Raw genomic sequence first — 24,435 nt, forward strand, 5'->3', positions numbered from 1 at the left:
AAGACGTTTCACAGGTTTGGTGTCTTTGAGGAGTGATGTGTTCGAGGTTAACGGTTCCTGGACTTTAAGGACTGGAGTTTCTTTTTCAAAGGGGTTTTGCCTTCAAATATGGAAAACAGGCCCTTTGTGGCAAGTGTGCTTTTCCTGGTACAAAGACTGAATTTGTAAACATCTGTTTATGAAAAGTTGCATTTCTCAACATCATGGCATGATCTTCTAAACCAATACATAAATGGATCTTTAGTGCACATGGAAATCTTTTGCATTTGAATATAAAAATCCATTGAGGGAGGGAGAAGGGAGAGAAAGAAATGGGTAAATAAATACAAAAACTTTTAAGAGCTTCTGGGCTGGTTTCAAGAATGCCCCACAAAACAGGTTTTCATGGTTGTATGGGGTGATGTGATCCTATTCAAGTTTCTTTCCCTTCTTTAGAATTTCTGAAGAAGCTGTTGCAAATGGCTTTCGGGGGCTGTCCCTAAAATAGATTTTAGAGATGAAAAAAATGAGAGAATGCATAGACAATCTGAGACAAATGATCAGCTCTGATACTGACGCTGAGATTGTAAGATGACCGCTGTGCCTGGCAAGAAATGAATATTCAAGACGCCCCTGCTGGGTGCCTTTTCCTATTTGAACCAACTACTGTTTGGGCCATGATTCACTTGTTACCAAATTAAACACTCTTTGCACACAGCGGAGCAACTTTACGAAGTCGGATTTTGAAGTGCAAACATCTTTTCTGCTCTAGCCACAGAACCTGTCACAATCTTCATCGGGGACTGAATTAAGTTTAAAATATCATCAGAGGGTGTTGATCTCTCTTGGGCCTGTAGCTGTCCTCTGTACATCCGGCATTTTTCTGTTGACACTGCGTATCACTTAGCAACGGGCCTGAAAGACCCTATATGCATTGATTGCACACCATTGTCTTTAAGGGGTGGAAGTGTTAACTGAATAACCCCCCCCCCCCTCCGGGTGACCAGACGGTCATTCCTCTCATGTTGATAATCTGTGTACATCAAAAATATTGTTTATTCTGTTCTCTGATCTCCTGATTTTTACATCTCTGGCTGAAGGAATACAGTTAGTTCCATACATGATGGAGAACCCAAATCAACTTTCCTGACGTGAAGTGACTACTAAAAGCAGTCTGTCCCTCCTTCTCCTGATAAAGCATTAAATGCATCTGACAGCTAACCACAGGGCGATAATGCCAACTTGCCTCTTTGGTTCTCAGAGGATGCAGAAGTCACAAGCCTGCAGTTGCCCCATAAAGAGAAAATATTCTCTTTGGTCTGTGAATAGTTTTGAAATGAACAGCAAGATATGTTATATGGCTGTGAAGATATTAGGGCTTTTGGTGGACAGTGGGCCCTGACATCATCTGAATGAAAAGGAAATATGGCCTAATCAAGGCGTGTTTTCAGAATGAATGAAATTTCAAAGTGGAAATTCTTGCTTAAGAGGCAAGGGAAAGACACATTTCTGCATCAGTAGCCATGGCTGAAGCTATAGACTGGACTGGTGGGTCAAGCAGCATTTTACCTCAGACCTCCCCCTCATACAATGATGTTTTTCAAAGACCTTTTTCACAGCCCTCTTGGACAATGGGGGCATTTCAGCCAAAGGATTTTATATGTAGGCAAAGACCAGGTGGGTGGGTTTGGTGCCCACCTTCACGAAACCACGTAGCAGTGACATAGTAGAAATGTTACAGCTACCTGCTTTGCAATGTCTGATTTTGAGAAATGTTTTGAGCTTTGTGAGTTTATATCATACTACATCCAGCTATAAAAGGAGAGTGATCCATCAGTATGTCTTGAGAAATATTTCAAAAAGGCAAGTGATTTCAAAGTCAAGCTACTAATTATATTGCTTTGACATTACTTTCTGTCTGATATAAGAGAACCATAATATAAAATGATAATGCCAAAAGATTCTTCGGTAAATTTTAAAGATTTTTTTCCCCCTACTAACAGCGCTTTTCATCAAATAGGAACTGTTTTTAAAAAATCAAATTCTAAAGTATTGAATTCTGTCAAATGCTTTTCTCCCCGTATCTATTGATAAGATTATATGGTTATTCTTTAACCTGTTTATGTGACTGAGTACATTATTAGATTTAAAAAATCTCCCCCCCCAAAAAATAAAATACATAAAAAAGAATCAAATTCAATTAACATTTGCCCTTCTATAAAGGCCTCAGACTTTATTCTCTGCCTTGAAAGAAAGAAAAATACAATCCCAGACTTAGGACACAGATACATATGAGTAGGGACATGAGACTATAGCAGGAAATGGTTATTCATGCGTATTCATGTTAACCATGAGGAAATGTGAGAATGCCTTCATTGTTAGAAATAAAAATGTTTTAAATGAATATACAAGGCTTCAAGGGATACCCAGCTCCTCCCGCACCCCTGTGCCCCTAAAACCTCTCAGTCTTCTCTCTGCATGTTAATCCTGTGGCTGGTCATCTTGGCCTGGTCCAACTGCTAAGGGAATGCTGGTTCTATAAACATTCCACTGCTGCAAGTTGGATTTTTCACAGCATTAACTTTAACTACGTCAGTGTTTGTAATGGAATAAAACTTAAAATTGATGTTTTGCCATATTGCTAGTTAAAGAAGTGGGCCTCAAAGGGGATAGATGTGCGCCTCATTTCATGGGAAAATTGTTACCTCGGAGGCCAAGTGGAAGATGCAGGCTACAGCTTCCTGGAGAAAGTCTTAGAAAATATGCACAAAGCCCCTACTTTTTATATGAAATTCCTCAGCAAATTTCCAACCACATATTAATTTAAAATCGATGTTAAATATGCAGAAGCTTAAATCAATTGAGTAGAAAATAACAGGCTTCAACTCAAACATCTGCTGAGATCTCTCTCTAGCAAAATTACTTTGTATGGAAACCCAGAAGGAAGTTGGAAGAATTTACTCACCAGCATGCTTTCAAGGCACTTGCCACTTCCTTTTTACTGAAATGCATTTAAGGATAAAGTTCCTAGCTTCTGCCCAGGAATCAAAGGCTTCCTTTATAAGAGACAGATTATTTAATTGTGGTTTAGATTACCCCACAAACAACACAGTCACTTTGAACTCAGTTGAGTGGGTGGTGGTGGTTTGTGAAAAATCATCATTGCATTACCTGACTCCTAAGTTCCCACAAGAGGTTTAGGAGCAAAAATCACTTGAATAGCCATGAGCCCTTTCCCATAGGACCCAGGCGTCCACAGAAAACATCTCCCCTTTTCTTAAAATTGTATCCCATCTAGGTCTAACAATGTCGATATTAAAATAATAATAGAGGGAAGGCTGGAAGACGGGGGCCCCTCTTTATAGTTAAATGTTATCTGCTTAGACTAATATTGCAATTGCCACCCACTGACATAATTTGTTTCACAGTCACAGCTTGGCAGCATGAATCAAATGTTGACATTCTAATTTCATGCACACATGGGCGTTTGGCTGAGCAGGCCCGCAGCCTCCACCATTCTCTCTGTACCTGCGTAAATCAGGCCGACAAGGCGTGCTCTCAACAGCTTGCCGCTCAACTTGCTCTCTTCTGTTGGGAAAACTTCTGAGCCTGCTTCTTCTGTGCGTAGGTGTGTTTGTCTTCCAGTTTGCAGTGTCACGCAAATACTTTTTTACTCCTGTCGGTAGTGTGACCTTCTTTGTCTTTTTCTCCTTTAAAAAAAAAAAAAAATTGTTATCTATTTTTGGCTGTGCTGGGTCTTGCTGCACGTGGACCTTCTCTGGTTGCAGCGAGTGAGGGCTACTTTAGTTGCAGTGCTCAGGCTTCTCATTGAGGTGCTTGTCTTGTTGCGGAGCACAAGCTCTAGGCTCGTGGGCTCAGTAGCGGCTCATGGGCTCAACTAAGCTCATGGGCTTCGTTGCCTTCCTTTTAGGTGTCCATAGTTGTGGGATCTTCCCAGACCAGGGATCGAACCTGTGTGCCCCACGTTGGCAGGAGGATTCTTAACCGCTGAACCACCAGGGAAGTCTCTCTTTTTCTCATCTATGTTGCAGTATCCAGAACTTACCTTAAGTTCTCAGTTAGCTAGCAAATGTCTCTTTGAGAAAATACCAAGGCGAATAAGTAGAATTCTTCAGAGGTGCCTTGATGACTGGAAAGAAGTGAGGCTGGTTTCCTTCTGGATTATGTGCCCCCAAATTCACAGGTTGAAGCCCCAATGCCCAGTGTGACTGTATTAAAGATACATTCTTTGAAAAGACAACTTGAAATGAGGTCATAGGGTGGAACCCTAATTGATAGAACTAGTGTCCATAAAGGAGGAGTGGGGGACTGGACACACACCCACAGAGAAACGTCCATTCACAAACACAGAGACAAGGTAGCTTGCTGCAAATTTAAGGAGAGAGAGGCCACAGGAGAAACCAAACCTGCTGACCCCTTGATGTTACACTTCCAGCCTGCAGAAATGCAGGGAAATGTCTATTTAAACTTCCCAGGCCGTCACAGTGTCTTATGGCAGCCTTACCAAACTAATACTCCCGCCTGGTCAAGGGCCAGCAGTCAATGACTGCTCTGCCATTGACCAGCTGGCCCCTGGAACCACCCGAGCCCATGGCTCTCCCACCAGACATTGTCAGTGTGGAGGGAGTTTTAGGGCCACAGCCATCAAGAACTTGAATGAAATTAGCAGAGCGTTGCAGGGCAGCCCCAGTTTGACCTTCCACTGGGGAAGGATTAATGGCCAGCCCTTGGTGTTGAGGATGCTCTGACCACATTCTGGACATGGGGGAGTGTTGTTTCCTAGTTCCAGTGTCAGGGTTGGCCTCTGATGGTCCCATGCTCACACTTGGTTCTTCTAGGTCAGGAGCTCTCACGGATGGGCAGGGAGTCAGGGGTAGGGGTGTTACTATTGGCTTATGCCTGGAGTAAAGCAACAATCCCCAACCTTTTAGACACGAGGGACTGGTTGCATGGAAGACAGTTTTTCCATGGACAGAGGGTGGGCAGGGAGTAGGGGAATGGATGGTGGTAATGGGAACATTGGGGAACTGCTGTAAACACAGGTGAAGCGTCACTCACTCACGCGCCACTCATCTCCTATGTGCAGACTGGATCCTAACAGGCCAGTACTAGACATGAAGTCTAGTACATGACTAGACTTCAGCATGGGGGTTTAGGGACCCCTGGAGTAGAGCAATTGACTTGTACAAGGATATATGCACCTCTAAGTCTGTGGCTCAATTGTTTTGCCTTTTTCTAGCTTTGATGTCATTACCTTTCTCTGGATCAATTTTTTCCTATTTATAGGATATTTCCAAAAAGTTCAACACATGCTTAGTGGGAAATTTTTCCCAGAGATTATTTGTCACTTAATCATTTGGTCATCCAAGATTTTTATCATCATGCTTGTTAGCCTTGAGTTTTGTATGGATGCTCAGAAATGCTCCAAAGACTTTGCCCCTCACCCCCCTTAAAGAGTTGATACTCTGGGATCTGCCTCACATAGAAATGTTGAATACCATAATATTTTTCACCCAAGAATGATTCATGTAATCTGGAAAAGGTGGTTTGGGACCCAGCTTGAGTGCTATATTTGGGACTTATCATTTACCTTTCTGGGGCCCTGGAACTTCCCTGATAGCTCAGTTGGTAAAGAATCTGCCTGCAATGCAGGAGACCCCAGTTCGATTCCTGGGTCGGGAATATCCACTGGAGAAGCGATAGGCTACACACTCCAGTATTCTTGGGTTTCCCTTGTGGCTCAACTGGTAAAGAATCCACCTACAGTGCGGGAGACCTGGGTTTGATCCCTGGGTTGGAAAGATCCCCTGGAGAAGGGAAAGGCTACCCACTCCAGTATTCTGGCCTGGACTGGATAGAACATGGGGTCACAAAGAGTCAGAGTGTTATCTCTTACAGAAAAAGGACTGATCTCTCTGGTTGCTTCCAGTTTAATGATCTGATGATTCTTTTATTTTAACAAAATATTGTAATCAAAGTCCCCGAGAGCAAGGGAATGAAAACCAGTGATTCAAATTCAGCTCAATTCAACAAAAACATACTCATGCTTGGTATGTGCCGTACATGATGCTAAGTCCTGAGTCCACAGAAATGCACTAGATGTCATCCTCAAGTCCTAAATAAAAGGGAAAATTGAGATCAAACTTCATGGGAGGAAGAAAGTCTGTGACAACAGAATTATTGTGTAGCGACTTGTCTATCTGTTTAAGGGGAAAAGTTCTTTACTAAACTGAACTCGGCCTATAGCAGAATATGAAGCACTTGTTACCCTGGTCCAGGGAAATAAAACGTAATGGCTTCTAATTAGCTGTGTGACCTTGGGGGCATATAGCCTTTCTGGGTCACGGTCACCTTCTCTTTTAAGTACAGGGATTGTACTTCACTTGCTAAGGTTTCTTCCAGCACTAACATTCTATAATTATGGAACTGTGAGCTAGCTAAACAAGTAATACTCCTAAGAGCCCCTAAAGGTAGAGGAGATTGACTGAATTTCTTGGAAAGCACATTTTCTCTCATGTTTCTGAGATAACAAGCTATCATACTGTCTTCATGTTACTAAGACATGTTACTAAGACTAAGCCAATAAAAGGTACTCAAAATACTAGCCTATATAAGTGGCACTAACTAAATTTGTCTCTGATGGGTTCTCCCTTGGCCACCACACCAAACTTCATATTCCTTTGTCTCTTAGTTACTGAAAACGGTGTGCCTAATTGCCTACTGTGCCGCCATATTTGTCCTCTTATAGAATGCCTCCTGCATGCTCCCTTGAGAATACACAAGTGTTTGTCTGACTGAAACCAAGCATCTCAGGCTGTGATTCAGGGCAACAAGCCTGTGCTCTCCCTTTCTGATTTAGAATTGTTACCTGCCCCCCACCAAAGAATCGACCTCACAGGCCAGGGCCTCCCTATCCCACTCACACACCATGACTCAGATCTTTCTCCAGCTTTAGTACCTTCTCTTCTCCCTACACTTCCAGAAGGTCTGATTTCAAGACTCTACCTCCTCCTTGAACATTTATCCCTAACTCCACAGAAGTTTCTTCCTCTCTTTTACTTAATCCAACATTCTTTTATGTAGTTCAGCTGCCTTGCACGTGCTGATGCACTTCCTTTACATACTTCCCTCAGTATGAATCACTTGGAGTTTTTTTGTCAGCTACAGTGGAAAATCTCCAAACCCAAACACTGTGCTTTCCGTGTGTTTTGTGCCTCCCATGATGGGTGGCCAAGTGCATGGTGATGCTCAGTAATGTTTACAAAATTCAATTGAGAAAATCTGAAGTGAGTTTTTAAAAATGTATTTGTAGTCTAGCTGAATTTCAACAGTGTTTTCTCATGATTGCAGCTGTCAAAATGGCATGATGATCAGCATGTACCTCAAGTTGAGTTAGATAGATCTGTGTCTGAATCCCATCTCTGCTCATTTACTCTGTCAATCATGAAATGTTTATTGAGAAACTACTGTGTGGGAGGCTTGGGGCTACTGATGGATAAATAGATAAAGAAGATACGATCCTTGCATTTAAGAAGTTCAAGGTCAAGGAACTATATTACTTAATTTCTCTAAGCTTCAATTTCTTCACCAGAAAATGAGAATGGTTAACTATTTCTCTGATGTTTTAGCTAAGTCAATTTCTTTATTTCCTAATTTCTTAAGGGCTTTAAATTAAGAAATTGATTCCTCAGTAGTTTTACTTTTTTCTTATTTAATGACTCTATCATCATTTAACAACAGTGGCGCTCCACTTTGTCCTGAACTTAGTCCTGAATTTGAATCCACATACATTATTTTAAAATTTTGTATCATAAATGACCACTCAAGAATGAATCTAGGCATTGACTCTGAGACTGATGTTAACAATCTCACTTGCCAGTGATTAGATCCTTTCCTCACTATCTTTTATGTTTTTACATAACTGCTCCGGAGGCCCAGTCTCAAGAAGATAAATTTAAAGTTCAGGGACCTAAAAAATATGCCTCAAATATAAGTGATTCCTCCTTAACATCGCATGATTGAAGTTCAGACTCAGATTGGTAAGCTGTGGAGATGCAGGTGCCTTCCAAAAGGGGCTGAGAGGAGAACAGGCCATAACCCACAGGTCACGTGTAGCCAAGTGTAGATCAAGGTGGTGTGATCAGGGCAGCCATCATCTGCAGTCAGAAAAACCCAGCTTGTCTCTGAATTCTTTGACCCTGGCATGCATTTCTCTCTTGGGAGAGAGGTGTTGGGATTACATTAGAAAAAAAACATGGTCTATCTGCCTTGCAGGTCCTGATTCCCATTTATCCCAAAGGAGGAGCCATGGATGCTCTGACACAGAACCTTGTCACCACGTGGCGTGGCCAGGTTCCTCTACGATGCTGGTTTTGTGAAGAGAAGTTCCACTAGTCCAGTGAACCATATTGTGGAATTTTAGCCTAAGGTTTGCAGTGGGTGATCTTTGAAATTTGATCCATGATGTGTGCAAAAAGAAGTCAAAGTGGGACAGAGGGCTGACTTAGTGACGACTCTGAATTGTAACATATTTAAAATGTAGTGTTTAGGATTCCCCATGTGTAAGATGATGAGGTTGGAAGTATTCTTCTAGTACTAACCGTCAGTCATCCTGAGACTATAATATAAACGAATCAACATTGCTCCAAACTGCAACCCCACCTTCCAAAAAGGAAGAAAGAAATGAATGTCTAAAAGGTTGTTTTGTTCATATTTATGTGATATTATGTATAGTGTTGGTTATAATGCCACCAAGACATTTGTAAAAATGTAAAAATTGAAACCCTAACTAATTACAAGTTATGATTTTCCGTCAGGCACTTTACCCTTGGGGCTACCAGTCTTTCTCTTTCAAAGGGAGACCCAAAGGCTTCTCTGGCATGTAGTTGAAGCTCAATACAAATATGCGAAGTTTAAATATAGTAATATATGTGGAATTATTTTGCGCTCTGTGAATACTATCTCTCTCTTTTCATTGTCAGCAAATTTCTACTCTTCCTTTTCACACAGCTCAGTCATCACTTCCTCACTTCCTTGATTGCTCTCTTTATGACAAATCTTCAATTACGTATTCTGATAGTGTCATGTATCTATTACTTGTAGAATGTGGTAGCATTGAACTTTTCCTGTTTGGCTTGTGAGATGACTTGATTATTGTCCCTCACCCAGCTAAGCTCTCGATTCATCACGTAAGACCCTCAGTGCATTTTTATCACCCCTGTATCCCTAGTGGGCAGCACTTTGTGGGCACAGAACACATACTCTATTTACTGAAAAAGCAAGGAAGAGAAAGAAGAGAGGAATAGAAATATACATGTTCGATAACTTGAACTAGAATGGCAAAATATTGCCAAAATAGGAGTCACGTGCCCAGGTGAATCAGTAATAGTCGTTTATCACTATTATAGAACTTCTCTGTACCTACGTGAAATCTGAGAGGGAAGTCAAAGTTACTCGTTACTATTGAGGTTAAATTTCTCCAATATTATTTTAGGATTTTACCAGTCTCATTCTTAAAATCAATATCTGAACAGAGATGGTTTCTCAGAAGCACTCACAGCAGCTTTACGCTCAGTCCCAGCATCTGGGATAAGGACATGAAACAGACGGATACTGATTTGGGCTTCATGTTTCCTGGCAGCTCAAGCAAAAGAGGAAATGCATACTTTCATGCAGTTTTCTTTTTCTGACCAAAGAATTTGTTTAGATTCATCAGCAGACATATCTTTTCCTGGCACCAGTCAGAAAAATTTCACCAAGCAGAAATTTCTGAAAAGGTGGCTCATAATTTCTTCTATCTAAAAAGGTCCATCTAGTTGGCATTATGAAGTCATTACCTTCAAGCAAAACTCTTTCACATTTGAGTTTTGTTTACAGGTGGTCACTTCACTAGGAAATATCAAACAGTGTCATCCCTAGAGGATAGAAATCTTTTGTTTTGGCATAATGCCTTGAGTTTCCCTGACGTCTCCAGAGCTCTCAAAACCCTCCTAACTGCTTCCCGTCTTCTGTGCACTGAAAACCCAAGGCTCAGAGCAGGAGCTCCTCACTCCAGACCTTCCTCCCACTGTGCTGTGAGTTCTTGTCTGCTCTTGAGGTTTGTCTGTTTCCTTTGACAAGAGCACACACTATCAGTGTATCATTAAGCAAAAACAAGTATGTTTTTCCTCTCTGTTGTTACTTATTTATCTACTATCTGGCGAGGTCAGAAGACAAAGTCTGTAAGGAAGTTCTTTTTTCCCCCCTGGCTAGTAGGAATGTGGCAGAAGGGTGGAAGAAGCCAGGGGCTGGATGAGGGTTTCTCGATCAGGTGGAAGGAGATCAGCCCTCCCCTGGTACGGTAGGTGACCCAACGGCAACTTGCATGGCTAGCAGTCAGTTTCGAAGGGCTGTGCTTGTGGCGAGGGGGAGCCTTATGTGTTCAGGCTGTCTGCCCCTCTGCTGTCTGGTTTGTGAGGAGGTGGTATCTTGGATAAACTGCCACAGTAGCACAAATGGAGCTTCTCAGACAACCGGGCTGTCAGTGGGAGCTCTTGGGTATCCGGAGTGAAGAAAAGGCAAGAACACATTGTGGCATCAGCAAGGGGATGCAAGGATTCCAAGTTAAATGCAGTTAAATTCACTTCCTACTTGAACATTTTTATCTCAGTTGGGTCAAATGCACAGTAAGTGGATTATGAAGTGTTAGAAATTGGGCCCGCCTACTAGGTCAACAGAAACTAAAAGGCTGAATGGTACATTTAAAAGACTTAGTGCCAGTTTTTTTCCAGTTTGTTAGGAATCATTTCTGTGCTTGTAAGTAGGAAAGGGGGAGAAAACAGTTTGATCAGATAAGGAAGAAATCTATATCACAAGGAGGAAAATTTAATAAGCCTTTTGGTCTCCCTTGTAGTGTTTTCTGTTATGTAAGAGGAAAACTGATATTTGGTCTTGCTAACATTGTTTTAAGTTCTCTTGCCCATGGTCATGTCCAGTGGCACCCTGGAAGAGTCTAACTTTTGTTAGACTTTGTAAATATTCTTTGTAAATGCCATTTCTTGCATGCTGGGAAGAGAAGTTTTTTCCCCTTATCATTTTGAAATGTACCTTTTTAAAATGAAGCCTCAAATTATAAGAGAAATGAGCAAAGGTGTGGAACCACATAACATGTAGCTAACTGAGAGGGACCCATCCAAATGAGGGAGAAGGCAATGGCAGCCCACTCTAGTACTCTTGCCTGGAAAATCCCATGGGCGGAGGAGCCTGGTAGGATGCAGTCTATGGGGTCGCTAAGAGTCGGACATGACTGAGCGGCTTCATTTTCACTTTTCACTTTCATGCATTGGAGAAGGAAACGGCAACCCACTCCACTGCTTTTGCCTGGAGAATCCCAGAGACGTGGGAGCCTGGTGGGCTGCCGTCTATGTGGTCGCACAGAGTCGGACATGACTGAAGCGACTTAGCAGCAGCAGCACTCAAATGAATCCACCTTGCCTAAGCACAATCCCATGAGCTGGCCATTTTAAATCAACTACCTGTGGAACTTGGTAGCAGCAAATGGAAACCACACATCCTGGGAAAATTCTACCATGGAGATCCAGACTCCTCAGATAGGTCCTTGCCATGTTTTCTGACTTGGAGGTGTACCCCACCTTGAAACCTGTCAAAAGATATAATATATGGTGAAGACATTAAAACACTTCCCTGGTGGCTCAGCAGTAAAGAATCTGCCTGCTGATGTAGGAGATGTGAGTTCCATCCCTGGGTCAGGAAGATTCCCTGGAGAAGGAAATGACAATCCACTCCAGTATTCTTGCCTGGGGAAATCCCATGGACCAGGAGCCTGGCAGGCTACAGTCCATGGGGTGGCAAATAGATGGGGAAACAATGGAAACAGTGACAGATTTTATTTTGGGGGCTCCAAAATCACTGCAGATGGTGACTGCAGACAGGAAATTAAAAAACACTTGCTCCTTGGAAGAAAAAATATGATAACCCTAGACAGCATATTAAAAAGCACAGACATTACTTTGCCAACAAAGGTCCGTCTAGTCAAAGCTATGGATTTTCCAGTAGTCACGTATGTATGTGAGAGCTGGACCATAAAGAAAGCTGAGCACCGAGGAATTGATGGTCTTGAACTGTGGTGTTGGAGAAGACTCTTGAGAGTCCCTTGGACTGTAAGGAGATCAAACCAGTCAATCCTAAAGGAAATCAGTCCTGAATATTCATTGGAAGGACTGATCTGAAGCTCTAATACTTTGGCCACCTGATGCGAAGAACTGACTCATTGGAAAAGACCCTGATGCTGGGTAAGATTGAAGTCAGGAAAAGAACGGGACGACAGAGGATGAGATGGTTGGATGGATTACTGCCTTGATGAACATGAGTGTGAGCAAGCTCTGGGAGTTGGTGATGAACAGGAAAGCCTGGCATGCCATAGTCCATGGGGTTTCAAAGAGTTGGACACAACTGAGCAACTGAACTGAACTGAACTAAAGACATCAAGAGTGAAATATCTGCAGCAACATGGATGGACCAAGAGATGATCACTAAATGAAGTAAGTCAGACAGAGAAAGACAAATACCATAAAATATCACTTATATGTGGATATAAAGTATGACACAAATGAACTTGTCTATGAAACTGAAACAGATCCACAGACACAAAGAACAGACTTGTGGTTGCCAAGGGGGCGGGGAGTGGAGGAGGGATGGTTTAGGAGTTTAGGATCAGCAGATACAAGCTATTATCTAAGGGATAGATAAACAACAAGGTCCTGCTGCATAGTGAATATCCTGTGATAAACCATAATGGAAAAGAGTATAAAAAGGAATGTGTGTACGTATAACAGATTCACTTTACTGTACAGCAGGAATTAACACAATATTGTAAATAGACTATACTTCAATTTTAAAAAAGAGTGACTTGTATTTTTAAGAGAGAAGATTATCCTTTTGTCAAATCAGAGCTTCTCAACTAGAGGCAATTTCCTCTCCATGGAACTTTGCCAATTCCTGGAGACGTTTTTGGTTGTCACAACTGTCAAGACAGTGCCTGGAATGCTGCTAAACATCCTTCAGTGCACTGAACAGTCCCCACAGCAAAGAACTCTCCAGCTCAGAGAGAATCTTCCCAGTGTCTGGGAACGTAAGATCTTCCTGTACCTGTTAAGAGGCTACACTCACCCCAAAAAAATACTTCAGCGATGTCTTTAGTACCAGTTCTCACTCTTCCCTCCAGGTTCTAATGCTCCACAGGGACTTTAGGTAGTAAATGCAGATTTCAAATGATTGATTAAAAAAAAGAGAGAGAGAGAGTCCTCCAAGCCATTTGTCTTGCCCTTGTCCTTAATCTTGATTTGCCCTGTAGGTTACTCTTATCATAAAGACAGTATGAATGACTATCTCAGCGCCTTTCCTCATTAATGCTGCTAGAAATTGATGAGTGGCTCTCTGGAACTGTGGGTTTTTTGGCAAGAATTATAGCCCTTATTTATTTTGGAGGACCAGTGCCGCTTTCTAAGTAAATATGTGTAGAACACTCCCCCCAAAATAAACACTACAAGAAATTGCCTGATGTATTAAGTTGACATTTGGGCTTTGTGATTTGCTCTGATATGTAAAAATCTAATTTTCTCCATGGAATGATGCCACTGCAAAATTGTGAGTGAAATAGAATCAGTGGTTTACTTAGAGTGTGAGTAATAGCTTCTGTTATGATATATCAATATCTGTTTACAGTTTCTTAAATTGACCCAAATCCCCTTGGCAAGAGTTAAATATGTGAGTAAATATGGCGACAGAGTGATAGAGACTTGAGTTCTTCTTGTCTGAGTTCACCTGACAGCAGTCTCTTTGAGAATGTGTTTGATGATTGAACTTTTGAGATCTTACGTACACTTGTTTGAATAGACAGAAAATAAGTTCATCAGATCTATAATAAATTCAAAGTTTATCTAAATCAAATGTTCTTACTGCTCTACCATCTGATCAGTGAGACAGGAAGCTGACAGTAGCCCTAAGGAGTGTTTCTTTGAACACTGATTTCTGTATCTGGAGATTCTCAATCAGTACGTAAGGATTAGAATGTCACAGCAAACAGCCAAACCATTGGGAAAACCTACCTCTTAGATGTACATTTGTAATAATAATTTAAAAGCTTCAAATTAGACGTCACAAGATCTCCAGGTAAATAGTTACCAGAAAGCTGTTCATTAATTGTCACCCCAAAACTGAAAACAGAGGCCTTTGCATGATTAGATAAGTCTGCCTTAAGCTCTTGTTAACATTTCAAAATTAATTTTAAACCTCTAACAGAAGCTGATTTTTTTTAAGTTCCACTTTGACCTTTTATAAAATGGCAATTACAGAGTCCAAGTGTCTGGGACTTATATCCATCATTTTTATGGGCTGATTTATGGGAGAATAAATTATCTTGGGTATCATTGTCTCCTATCTTTACATTTACTTTGAAGGTAGTCTGTGAATAAATCAAGGGAGATGCTTGTCACGTTACTGATTATGTGATAAGCAAATATCAGAAATGATTAAGTGTTCAAAATTATACATTTAATTAAATTTTAGTATATCCATATGATAGAATATTATGCAGCCACTAAAAATGATGATATAAAACGGTACTGATATGGAACAATGATGATGAACTAGTAAATGAAAAAAAATACTAGTTATCAACACCACACATAATTTTTGGTACATATCAATATATTTGTGGCTGCTGCTGCTGCTAAGTCACTTCAGTTGTGTCTGACTCTGTGCAACCCCATAGACGGCAGCCCACCAGGCCCCGCCATCCCTGGGATTCTCCAGGCAAGAACACTGGAGTAGATTGCCATTTCCTTCTCCAATGCATGAAAGTGAAAAGTGAAAGTGAAGTCACTCAGTCGTGTCCGACTCTTCGCCACCCCATGGACTACAGCCTACCAGGCTCCTCTGTCCATGGGATTCTCCAGGCAAGAGTACTGGAGTGGGGTGCCATTGCCTTCTCTGATATTTGTGGCAGGCAGCCTGTAAGATGGCCCCAGTCATCTTCTCCTGGTATTCACACTCTGATGTAATCCCCCACCCCCGACATTAGATAGGGCTGTCCAGTGTAACCAGTTGTATATACAGAGTATAACTTCTGAGTCAAAGTATATATAGTATTTCAGCTTCAGAAATTGCTTCTTGAATCACGCTCTCTGGGAGAAGCCAACTGCCACATTATTGAAGGCACTCGAGCAACCACAGAAGAAGTTCACCTAGCACAGGTACCCCTCACCTGGGGCCACAGACCAGATGACCTGGTAGGAACTGGGCTGTACAGGAGGTGAGTGGCAGGTGAGCAAGCTTCATCTGTATTTATAGCCGCTTCCTATCGTTGACATTACCACCTGAGCTCCGCCTCCTGTCAGATCAGCAGCAGCATTATGTTCTCATAGGAAGGGAAACTCTACTGTCAACTGTGCATGCAAGGGATCTAGGCTGTGCACTCCCTATGAGAATCTAGTGCCTGGTGATCTGAGGTGGAGCTGAAGTGGTGGCGCACCACATCACCTGCAAATACACATTATCATTAATACAATAAATGCAATGCACTTGAATCATCCCCAAACCATCCCCCCTCTCAGTCTCTGGAAAGAATGTCTTCAACGAAACTGGTTCCTGGTGCCAAAAAGGTTGGGGACCCCTGACCTAGCAAAGAATGCAGGCCTCCTGCCAACGCCAGCACCAAGCCACAATGTTGAGTGTGCCTTCTTAGTGTCAGGTCTTCCAGCCCTAACTACACCATCAGGTGATTATACACCTTGACTGTTACCTCATGAGAAACCTTCAAAGAATCTCATGAAACCTGAAAAAAAATCGCCTGTGTTTCTCTTTTCCTGCCTCCGTTGGCAGCAGGATGCATCCCTACGTTTCTGTGTTGAGTAGAAGAGTCAGAGGACCAGCTGAAATTGTTTGGGCCAAGAAGATGACCATGAGATATGAGAGGTCACAAAAAGGCTTGCACGGGATCAAGGGCAGCCACTGATTGAGGCTTCAAATTGTAGCAAAAGGTGCAGTATTCATTCTCTGGAAAGGGGAATAGTGAGTCTTTCAGCATCTGTTGCTACTTTGGTGTAGAATAATTGATCAGAAGACTTCAGAAAGTACATCAGGGTGTTTTTCTGGAAGCCATGGTTTGTGAGGCACATTTTGAGGGAACTGGCCTTGAGATAGTTTGTTGCAACCAAACTTCCCACAGAGCTGGGGATGAGAAAATGGAAAATGTAATTGAAGGCTCCCACTGAAGTGAAGCTGAGATAAAGGAGACATTGAAAATGCTGTACTTGATACAGGAAGACACAGGTCACCTCTTTTGGGGGCTTGACTGAATGTGGGATGGAGTCTGAGTTAAAATACCTTACTGAGGGGGGAAATAGTCATGGGTGACCTCTTTGATGTGCCCTGGCCTATTTTACTTTTTAAAGCTGCTCATGGCCAAATTCTAAATTTGAAGAAGAGTTTCTATGATATAAGCTAAATCTTCAGTTTCTGTGGCGTTTTTATGACAGCCTTGACTTTCAAAGTGGAACCAAACTTCATCTGGAAAGTCAGCCAGCCAAGCACATCTCCGTTAACAACTTGAACTTTGGTTCTCTTGGTCTGTCACTCTCCCTTCCAAGGTTTCAGTAATTTCAGATGGATAGAGGGTTAGGTTAAATCCAGGGCTAACATGGAGATGGAGGATGGAGCATCTAAGGGAGGAAAAGTTGATTGTCACACAGATCATACTGTCAAGTGACCCAGGAGCTCCTGTTGTCTAAATCCAGGCTGCCAAGTTTGAGAGGATTTTGGGGGAGTGGGGGAGTGGGGGGTGGGAGGAGAAATAATGTTGATTACTATTAGTACAATAATAGGCTTCCCTGGTGGCTCAGAGGTTAAAGCGTCTGCCTGCAATGTGGGAGACCCAGGTTCAATCCCTGGGTCGGGAAGATCCCCTGGAGAAGGAAATGGCAACCCACTCCAGTATTCTTGCCTGGAGAATCCCATGGACGGAGGAGCCTGGTAGGCTACACTCCACGGGGTCGCAGAGTTGGACACGACTGAGCGACTTCACTTTCACTTTCGTTAGTACAAAGGTCGCTGGACATTGACTGCTTTGTTACTTAGCTGACAGAAAGGAGTCTCATGTCCCTAGAAATTATGGTATCAGAGGCTGAGAAGTCAAAAATAAGCCTCCTCAGTGGCATTCTTCCTAACCCACCATGGTGTTTTGCTAGCCTTTGACTCTAATATTAGTGGTGAATGAACCTAATGTGGGCTCTGGTAAACATTTAGAGCTCGCCATTTGCTTAGGAAGGGAACTGGTCTGTTTTTTGTTTTTCTGCAGAAACAGTTGGTGATGCACATGTTTAGTTCTTCTGTGTTTTTAAGGTAGCGTCAGGGGAAGGTGGGAGATACAAATTTGTTGCCTGAGGAAATGATTTACCTATAGGTATACATCCCTCCAATCAACTGGACATTCTGCTGACAATGAGCACCTTGGTAACTAAACCCCTTTAAATAGCTACAGAAGTTCAGTTAATGCTGACTGAACTACTTTACAAGCTTGGGTTTATTTCTGTAGAATTGAATTGATAAGAATTAAAGAAATTGGACTGCCCTTTGGTGTAATATAAATTATAAACAAACATGCAAAGTCTTAACAGTAACATTAAGAACAACAACAAAAAACCCAGAAAGCAAATAGAAAGATGTTCAATTTAAGAGAATGAATTGAACATATGTTTAATGTGCTCCCTCCAGAAATCCCTTTAAAGTGATATTAAAATGCATATTTTAAAGAATAACCTACAAGGACAATGAGTGTGTGAAAGGAGATGATTGCAGCAAAATTTGAGAGACTGAAAAGCAGAACAGTGATCAATGTATCAAATTTTTTTGCACACCATTTGAAATCTTCATAGCTTTGGGCAGGGCAGGAGAGCTGAAAGATACTCATCCAAGGCACTCTGGGACTTTCTGAGGGCACTGCAGAGGCTCTGCAGGTCCTGTGAACATAGAAAGACAGAGAAGAATCTCTTGAGGAGTGAAAAGAACTGCCCTGCACTTCAAAAGTTTGGCAGTCTGGCTTTAACCAGACATGGATCTTCTATTTCCAGCACATGGGTGGCTGGGCAGTATAGCACATAAACATCTTCAGAGTCTCTCCAGTGCTCAGATCCCAAACCCTACTGGAGAGAAAGTGTTAATCTCTCCCTTAAAACTTGGAGCCAAGGTGAGTGAATCTTGCTAAAGCTGCAGCAAGGTCCAACTACAGATTAAACTGACTCAGCCTCCCACACTGATGGACTGGCACAAAAAGAGATGTACCCTTGCCTGGAGGTAAATATTAATAAGTTATTATCTACTGTTCTCTAACACACAATTACTGGCATAAAATCAAACTTGAAGAGATATGAGAAGAAGCAAGAAAGTATGAATTATGGTTAAGTGAAATCAATAGAAGCAAACCCAGAGATGTCCCAGATGTTGGAGTTTTCAGACAGAGACTTTAAAATGAGCAGGAAAAATATATTACGGGATCTAGAGGGAAAGGTGAACAACATCTCCTGAATAGATGGAGAGGATCAATAGAGAGCTTGAAACTATAAAAAAGAGTCAAATGAAAATCTTGCAAATGAAAAAAGGATATCACAAATTAATTTATTCAGTATTTTAACAGCAAAGGGACACAGCAGATGACTAGAAGTTATCCAAATTCAAATGTAAAATGAAAAAAGTGGAAAAAAAAAATGAAACAGAGGTCCCAAGATCTATGGGACAATATCAGATTGTCTAACAGACATTTAATTGATGTCTCAGGAGGAGAAAGAGAATGGGCCAGAAGAAATATAAATAGGCAGTTGTAGAGACTCTTTCAAAATTGATGGAAGACTTCAAGTCACAGATATAAAAAATTCAGAGAAGGCCAAGAAGGATAAATACAACAAAATCTAAATATAGGGGTAACAAAGTCAAATTCTTGTGGAAACCAAAGGTAAAGAAAAGATCTTAAAAGCAGTAACACACACAAAAATAGATGCATTATTTACAGGGAACCAACTATACAAATTACAGGCGACTTCATAGATGGGGGCCAGGAAAATGAAAAAGCACCTTTAAAATGTTGGAGGAAAAAGACATAGAATTATTTTTTTTAAGTATAAAATTTGTATACCAGTGAAAATACTCTTCAGAAATTAATGCAAAATAGGACATTTCAAACAGACAAAAGATGAAAATTTATCTCCAACAGACCTTCACTAAAAGAAATGTTGTAAGAGGATATTCATGTTGAAGAGAAACAATATCAGACCAATTTTTCAGGAAGAAATGAAGAGCATCAGAAAGAATACGTATGTGGGTAATGTGAAATACCTTTGTTATTGTATATAAATTCAATTTATTTAATAACAGTGTAATAAGAGTTTATAGTATATGTCAAAAACATAAGAGCACAAAGAGCAAAAGAGAGGAAAAATGGAACTGTTATATGGGCAGTACTGCTCAGTATTTTATTTAAAGGTAACTGTACAGGTTAATTACACATATTTTAATTTCTAGAGCTGCTGCTGCTGCTAAGTCACTTCAGTCGTGTCCGACTCTGTGTGACCCCATAGACAGCAGCCCACCAGGCTCCGCCATCCCTGGGATTCTCCAGGCAAGAACACCGGAGTGGGTTGCCATTTCCTTCTCCAATGCATGAAAGTGAAAAGTGAAAGAGCAATCCCTGAAAAAAAGGAAAGATATATCAAAATAAGATAAAAGATACAATTTTGTGCTAAAATAATCACAGTTCACCCAATAGAAAGGTGAATAAAGAGGGCAAGAACAAAAATGGAGACAAAAGGAAAATGCTAACATAGTGGTAGACTTAATCCAGTTATATCCACAACTACATTGCATTTGAATGGAACAAAGACTGTAATTAAAAAGCCAAGATAATCAGACTGGATTAAAAAAAAAGAAACCAAGACCTAACTTCACTTGGTTTACAAGAAAAACAGTTTAAATATGGAGACACAGACAAATGAAAGTAAAAGGTATTGAACAAGATATTCAGTGCTAATACTGAGCATAAGAGAACATCTGAAGTGAACTGAACTGAAGAGACACTAAGGGGCTTCCCTTGTAGCTCAGTTGGTAAAGAATCTGCCTGTAATGCAGAAGACCTGGATTCGATTCCTGGGCCAGGAAGATAGCCTGGAGAAGAAAATGGCAACCCACTCCAGTATTCTTACCTGGAGAAGAGTGTTACTTTTTTTAAATGATTAGAGAATAAGAAGCACGTCTTGGAAATTAAAATTATGGTATATAAATGAAAACTCAATATAAAATTGGAAAACGAAGTTGAGAAAATGTCTGTAAAAATAAAGCAAACAAGAAAAACACAGAAAAAAAAGATATGCAGAAAAATGGAGAGAAAATCAGAGAGGAAATGCAAGAAAATTATGAACTCCCCCATTAGATCTTACATTTGAATAATAGAAATTCTAGGAAATAATGGCAAAGATGTGACATATCATTACCAAATTTCAGAATATTGATGAAGAAAAAAGTTTTATAAGTTTTCAGAAAGAGGGGGGGAAAAAAAGTTACTTGTGAAGAATCAGATTTCATGGCACCACCAGAAGCTGAAAGATGGTGGTACAATATCTTCACATGTTCATGAGAACATATTTTCCCATCTAGATTTCTATACATAACCAAAGTATCAATGAAGGAGGGTAAACCAAGGGCATTTTCAGATGTTCAGGGGCTCAGAAACATCATGTCCCATGCATGCTTTCCCAGGAGGCCACTGAATAACGTGTTTCACAAAAGTAAGAGCATGAAGACACAGGATCCAGGAAGAGAGGTCAAAGGCATTTTCAATAGTTTGATGAAATGCCATCATAGAAAGAGAGTGTGAAGCAGGTCTTGTGGAGCAGGTCAGAAAATGCCAAGAGAAGTCAGTTCAAGTAAAGAAAAAGCTGGAACACCCCTGTGTGTATGATTCGGTAGAAGACAGATTTAGACTACTGAGGGAGAAATTGGGCTGAAATACACCAAAAAGTAAGCAAAAAAGAAAATCATTGCTTTAGGGAAAACCAAAAAATGTGCAAGGAATGAAAAATAAGGATAGTATTCTATACATAGCCGTGGCTCAACTATGAATAGCCTTGCCATTGTCCTCACAATGCAAAGGCTGAGTACTGATCTAAACAAAAATGAGTTGTGATTACACTGAGAGGATCTGAGGACAAGGTTTGCGTACATGTCTGTGGTGGTAGAGATAGTGTGTGTATGGGAAAGGAATGGGAGCAAGTAAGAGCTAAATCCTCATCTTCTGTAGAAAATGCCTACAACAGAGCTGGTGCACTGGGATGACCCAGAGGGATGGTATGGGGAGGGAGGAGGGAGGAGGGTTCAGGATGGGGAACACATGTATACCTGTGGCGGATTCATTTCGATATTTGGCAAAACCAATACAATATTGTAAAGTTTAAAAATAAAAGAAAATGCCAAAAAAAAAAAAAAAAAGAAAATGCCTACAATGGAAAATTCAAGAAGTAGGAAATATAAGCATCTTATTTAAATATACAGAGGTAAATAACAAGAGAAACAGCTAAAATAATTCAAAGTGGTTGTTTTCCAGAAGAAGATGTGGTAGGTGGATTTTAGGAGAATGATGTCTTTGGTGATGTCTCATAGAATTGTGTAATTGTATGGATGTGAGAGTTGGACTGTGAAGAAGGCTGAGTGCCGAAGAATTGATGCTTTTGAACTGTGGTGTTGGAGAAGACTCTTGAGAGTCCCTTGGACTGCAAGGAGATCCAACCAGTCCATTCTGAAGGAGATCAGCCCTGGGATTTCTTTGGAGGGAATGATGCTAAAGCTGAAACTCCAGTACTTTGGCCACCTCATGTGAAGAGTTGACTCGTTGGAAAAGACTCTGATGCTGGGAGGGATTGGGGGCAGGAGGAGAAGGGGACGACAGAGGATGAGATGGCTGGATGGCATCACTGACTCGATGGACGTGAGTCTGAGTGAACTCCGGGAGTTGGTGATGGACAGGGATGCCTGGCGTGCTGCGATTCATGGGGTTGTAAAAAGTCAGACACGACTGAGCGACTGATCTGATCTGATCTGATAAGTTATTATACATATCGAATTTTGACGAAATTAATAAAATTTGAAAATGAAAGAATTATGCTGCGCCCATCTTTTAAAAAGCAGACGAGGAAATGGAGTCAGACTGGGGAGATGGGACCTGTCCATTTTACATGGATCCTGGCATGGACACTAGGAAGGAGAACTCTGGGAGTCTTTGGGCGAGGAGCAGTTAACCCTAGATATGGCATGGCATTTAGGGCTTCGCAGGTGGCGCTTGTATGAAGAACTCGCCTGCCAATGCAGGAGATGCAAGAGATACAGGTTCAATGCCTAGGTCAGGAGGATCCCCTGGAGGAGGGTATAGCAGCCTGCTCCAGTATTCTTGCCTGGAGAATCCTATGGACAGAGGAGACTGGTGGGCTATAGGCCATAGGGTTTCACAGAGTTGGACACGACTAAAGCAACTTAGAGTGCATAGCATGTACACATGGCATGGTGTTTATACCCAGGCTTTACCACTGTCCAATTTAAATCTAATTCAAACAACATATATAACTTAAGTTTTTAGGAAGCCACATTAAAATAAGTAAGATGGAAATAATAAAATAATTTTAAAATGCATTTTTAAATCCAGTATATCCAAAATATGATCTTTTTAATGTGATATATATAAAAATTATTAATGAAATGTTTTCATTATTTTTTATAAGAAGTCTTTGAAAGCCTGTGTGCTTTTTACTCTTTGACACATCTCAATTCAGATGCTAAATTTTTATCAGAAATACTTGATCTATGTTTAGAGTTCATAAAATTTACAGTTAAAAAATTCCCATACCCAAGTTGTCCCAAACACACTTAAAAATTTTTCCAGTAACTGAACTGAGTATCAAAAAATTATTTTCCTTTAATGTTCGCATTCATATTTATAAAACTGGTTCATCTTTTTGCTTCAAAGAATTGATTTGACTTTGAAGCAAACCTTATCAATTTTAAAACTACATCTGTCCAAGTTAAGTACATTCACTAACTGTAATATCAACTGAATATTATTAACATTGAATTCAAAGAAGTATTGAATAAATTGAAAAGCAACTCTAAATGTACCAATATTAACAAAGTGGTGATCATGTTTTTCTTAGTTTTTGCAGCCAATTTGCCTAACACTGTTGATTGCAATTAAAACAAATATCTTGAGTCATGCTTTTAATATGCATAAAATATTATTAATTTGCTTTATGGAAAATTTCAATACAGATTCTTTTTTATTTCCATAGAACTTAAGTTTAGATCATTTGTATGCAAATGATTTAATTACTGACTGTGGGAAACATTCCTTTCATTTCAAAAGAAACTCAGTTGCCAGTACTATACAGCTTTGTAAAAATTCATCCACAACTCAAGCAATGAGTGTTGGTAAAGGACGCAATTATTTAATTCGTTGTCTGTTTCATTGTCTTTTCATTGTAAAGGGAAAAATTGGTCCCTGTTTTAAAACTGTTATAAATCTGAAATTTAGATCTAATAACTAGGCTATCATTTGCCTTTTCTTTATGTTTTTTTTTTTGACTTAGGTTGATTCTGGGTTCTCTATTCTATTCCGTTGGTTTTCATATCTTTTTTATGCCAGTTCAATACAGTTTTGATCACTATACATTTGTAATGTAATTTTTAAAAAATTTTACTGAAGTATAGTTGGTTAATAATTTGTTTAATTTCTGCTATACAGCAAAGTGACTCAGTTATACACATATATATTCTTTGTCATATTCTTTTCCATTATGGTTTATCCATATATGGTTCCATATAGGCTATTGCATATAGTTCCCTTTGCTATACAATAAGACCTTATTGTTTATCCATCCTATATATAATAGTTTGCTTCTGCTAATCCCAAACTCCTAGTCCTTCCCTCCCTCACTCCCTATCTATCTTGATAAAGCTAATTTTTTTTCATTTCTGTCTGAAGCTCTTCTTTGACATTTGTAAATATCCAAAACTACCTCCACATTGAGTTTATTTTTTTTTTTTAGGTCATGAATAGACATTTTAATTTGAAACTTTGTTGAGACAAAAGTATATCCAAACTATTAATTAGGTAGTATCTCTTAACTTATCTAAAGCTTGAAAAAAAAGCACACACAATTTTTCAATTTTTGAATCAATTGATCTTTGACATTTTTAGAAGGTCTTACATTCTACAGGACTTGTTTGGTGACTTAGTAGAAGCTTTTTACTTTGTGTAAAATATCCTTTGGTCTTTGCTTCCCAATTTTCTAAAACTGTTAGGAAGCAACAGTTAGAACTGGACATGGAACAACAGACTGGTTCCAAATA

General features: G+C 40.3%; 1 long non-coding RNA gene across 23 annotated transcripts in view; it reads left to right on the plus strand.

Annotated features, from left to right (window-relative positions):
• Positions 1-24,435, plus strand: part of LOC129621379 (uncharacterized) — a 454,544-nt gene that overhangs the window by 285,779 nt on the left and 144,330 nt on the right. Inside the window, exon 10 of one of the 23 annotated variants that reach the window (XR_008699283.1) lies at positions 8,275-8,922. The exons of the other annotated variants lie outside the window; for them this stretch is intronic. This is a non-coding gene — a long non-coding RNA (uncharacterized LOC129621379). Of the gene's footprint in view, positions 1-8,274; positions 8,923-24,435 lie in introns of those variants that run through there. 23 annotated transcript variants of the gene reach the window in all.

Source organism: Bubalus kerabau, chromosome 10 (assembly GCF_029407905.1).
Source record: "Bubalus kerabau isolate K-KA32 ecotype Philippines breed swamp buffalo chromosome 10, PCC_UOA_SB_1v2, whole genome shotgun sequence".
Classification (NCBI taxonomy): domain Eukaryota; kingdom Metazoa; phylum Chordata; class Mammalia; order Artiodactyla; family Bovidae; genus Bubalus; species Bubalus kerabau.